We start from the raw sequence: 4,301 nt of genomic DNA on the forward strand, positions 1-4,301 counted from the left end.
TGTGATCATCTGGGATATTTGGAGGTTTCATATAACAGCAAATTCCATAGAACTTCTCCAAATGCGCCTGTGGGCATTCATTCGCAACTCCATGAAAATGGGGCAGCAAATTTATCAGTCCAGTGGTGATCACTAAATGATCACCATCCTCAGTAGGTGGAACCGGCTCACGAGGAGCGGTCTCAGGAAATTTAGGACGAGCCATATAATTCTCATCGTAGAATTCAGCAGAATTACAATCAGAGTACCAAGCAGAAGGAGAATCATAATCACAGACATTGGCAGAATAAGCATAATTCACATAATCAAAATTGGTAGACATGGAAAAATAAAAATACTGAAAATTACGAAACAAATAAAACAAAAAACATTTTTTAATTTTTATTTTTTATTTTTTATTTTTTTTTAACAATCAAAATACATATGACATGCGTACAGAAAACAGAACATCACATCACAACACGAGACAAAACACGAAACATAACAAATACAAACACACAACAAAAAATCCAAGACTAAACCACTATTGGTCCCCGGCAACGGCGCCAAAATTTGGTACGCGGGTCGCACCGCATACAAATTTGATACAACAAAATAATGCAGTATAGATACTAGGAAGTGACTCCTAGGTCGTCTCTCAAGGACCAATATTGTGTGGTTCAGTTTTAAGTCAATTACGAATTGGGGGGAGTTTTGAAAGTTTGTTTTTGGTTGCGGATGAAAATTAAATGCGACTGAATTTTAAAAACGTTGAAATAAATACGATGAAGTAAAACGCAGTACAGTAAAACAAAATTAAAACGGTAAAAAACGAAATTACTACAGTAAAAACGAAATTGCAATGAACAATGAATCATTAAAAACAGTTCTGAAACAGAAAACTAAAATACAAAAAAATAAAAATACAAAAAACGAAAATACAATAAATAATAAATACAGAAAACAGTAAAAACAGTAAAACAGTAAATTTTAGAAAACAGTAAAAAAAATGAAAATACAGTAACATAAAACAGTAAAAAATAAATCTGGGACAGTAAAAACAAGAATACAGAAAAATAGAAAATACAGAAAACGTAAATACAGAAAACAGTAAAAACAAAAAACAGTAAAAACAGAAAAAGAAATTACAGCAGTAAATAATAACAGTAAAAATAATAAATACAGAAATTCAAAATCAGTAAAACAGTAAAAACAAAATACAGAAAACATAAAATATAGAAAATAGTAAAAACAGAAAATAGTAAAAATGAAAATACAGTAAAAAGTAAAAACATAAAACAGTAAAATTCAAATCTGAAAACAACATCAACATTACGGCGGCAAAACATTTAGATCAAAACTACAACTAATAATTTAACGTGCAATAATCAACAACGCAGTGTAAACAACAGTAAAAATTAAACGATAGGCACACAACGATAAATATTAAATTGCTACTGAATTTGAATTACAACAACAAAATAAAAGCAGCAAACAATTCTGGAATTTAACAACATGAAATTGCATTGAATTTAAATTGTGCATGAAATTATTACAACAACCAACACAGTTAAATTAGAACTTGCACACCGTTTTGGCCTCCAATTTCTACTGTGCTATTTTCCACTACAGCCACTGCATGCCGTGAAATCTTCAGCCTTTGTTCCAGTCGTCCAATGCCCAACCCGCTACTGAGCTTCCTCCTCCACGGGACCCTCTCCTTCACTAAAACGTTACTCTCTTACAATGCACTTCCTACACTACAAATTTTCAGAATTCTACACTACGGGAATGAGAGCTACTGGAAATGGAAATTTAGTGCCACTGGAAGAGAGGACCTCTCCCAGACCGTGAACTCCCAAGCGTCACCCCAGACCGTGAACCCGCACTCTCGAACTCTCTGCCCTCTTTTATTCTCGGAGGTAAGTGCTACTCTTCGCTGGAAATGAAGATGTAGTGGTGCGTGTGGTGCATGCTGCTCATGCCTTCCATTCTGGTATACCATTACCATGCTTTTAAAATTAATTTCTTCCATTACTTTGTGCCAGAAATAAATAAGGTGGGGCCCTCAGTACACTTCCGCATGCTGCCTCATGCTTGCTTCTTTCCAACCTGTTGTAGCTGCTTCAACTCTTGCTTATTGGACCGTGAAGTTTGGACGAGCTACTTCACTTCCAGCTCAACACTGTGCTCAGCTACAAGCTTCTTCCATGGCTGTACATTTGGCTGCCTGCTTTAACGTTTGATGCTTCTCTTTTCAACGTGTGGCAGCTACTGGATTGTGGAAACAATGCTTTCTGGACTTGCTGGTCCTGCTTCGGTGGTGGTTGTTGGGCGTGTGCCTCTCTTCTTGCATGGCAAACACTCACTTACTTCAACAAAGGTGGCAGCTGCACTTATCCATTCTTGCTGGATGCTGCTATCTCGGCATCTCCCTCTTCTTTCTTTCATGCTTCTTTCTTCAATTCCAGCAACAACCGTGAACCGTGAACTCTTCTCTTCCTCCATTCCAATGTTTCACACTTCCATCATTCTCCATAACTGCTGGACGCATTCTTCCTTGGTGGCTACTGCTCCTCCCTTCTCCGTGCACGCACACACTGCTCCAAGCTTGCTGGATGTTGGACGTTGAAGGGCTTGAACGTTGGATGCTTCGAGGCTTCTCTGCTGGTTGCGTGAACTCTGGACTGCCATGCTGCTGTCCGTGCACACCACTTCTGCTATTCCAAGCTACTGCTGTGGGCGTGAGGTTTCTTCGTGCGGGCTGCTGGATTGATATAGATAGTGGCTGCTACACCACCGTGAAGTACTGGACCTGTTCTCCCTCTGAAATGACCGCTTCAGCTTGTGCATACCACTGCTCCTTGCGGCTTCATTCTCTGTTGCTTCTTTTCCAGCAATCCGTGCAACATTTGCTCCATCAATTCTTCATGCATCAACTAAGGTGGCGGGTGAAGCTTGAAGCTTTGCTGGACGTGGCTGCACCGAGAGGAAGCCCTTGGACATGCTTGCTCTGCGTGGTGATGCGGTGGTGGTGAATGGTCCGTGAGGCAGCTGCTATCTTCAAGTTTGCTGGGTGCTTCTGGAATCAACACATCGTGCAGCTGGAATTAACTCTTGCTTTTGAAACTCTCCATTCCAGCACGTCACCAAGTGCCCTCTGTAACGAACGTGTGTAGCTGGCTTTCTTTTTCTCATTACAACACACTTTTCTTATTCTCCTGTGCGCCTCTTCTCCAAGAAGAATATCACACTTTTATTTCTTTTGTACTGGACACGGGACGTGATGTTTCAAAGCCCATGCTACTCTTGCACTCTTTGTCTCCTAAGAAAACAAAAGTGAATATAATATAGATGTGGCAGCAAGTAACGTGCATGGGTGCACTTTATTTTTCAGCTTATTAAACTTTTGAGCTAAAACTTCCACCAACGTAAACATCACTCTCCAAGTGAATCCACTTCATTTTGAATTTTCTTCCAACTAAACCGTGAATGGCCGTGAGATGCTCTGAGTTTAATTTCCATTTTTCATTAAACCTTCAAATGTCACAAATTGTAATTCCACAATTTTCCTGCAATTACTAATGCAAATAATTCTCTCAAATAATTCAAATTAATTAAAATTAGAATTAATGATCAAATTAAACACAATTAGTAAAAACAGGAAAATACCGGACATTTAAGCACAATTTCCTGATTAATTCTAGCACAATAAACAAAGTGAAGTGAGAAAATATTGATTCATCAAAATAGACCACACTTAGTCTTTTGCACTCCTGGGCAAAATCAAGACGCAAATCAGGAAATAGTTCAAAGGACATTAGGTGTACGACCAAAAACTCAGCACACAGAAAATAAAAACTCACAAGAAAGAAAGAAAATTTACACTGTTCTCAAGAAATCTGGACAACGAAAAGATGTAGACAATATCTGACACAAAATCATAGAAAACAGATACTCGCAGAAATCATCCAAGCAATTCAAAACATGGTAAAACAATTAATCAGTTCAAGAGGTGAATTAAAAGTACCAAAACCTCACAGATGCACTATCAGTGTTTCTCTCAAGTGTCTAGGGTAAATAATAATATCAGCTCGATGCACTCAAGAAAGCAAACACAAACAGACTTGGCAAGCCTCTAAAATCAACACTCAGAAGTATATGCATGTTTAAATCAAAAGGTCTTTTATGGCTGTAATGGGGCCAAGGACAAGGGAGGATATATATGGATAAGTAGCTACAAACCACAAGAAATAGAGGAGCAATGGGGAACAAGTGTAAACACAGTCAAATCACAACCAAACCTCTAATTCAATCCTCTT

The sequence above is a fragment of the Vigna angularis genome, chromosome 7, assembly GCF_016808095.1.
Source record: "Vigna angularis cultivar LongXiaoDou No.4 chromosome 7, ASM1680809v1, whole genome shotgun sequence".
Classification (NCBI taxonomy): domain Eukaryota; kingdom Viridiplantae; phylum Streptophyta; class Magnoliopsida; order Fabales; family Fabaceae; genus Vigna; species Vigna angularis.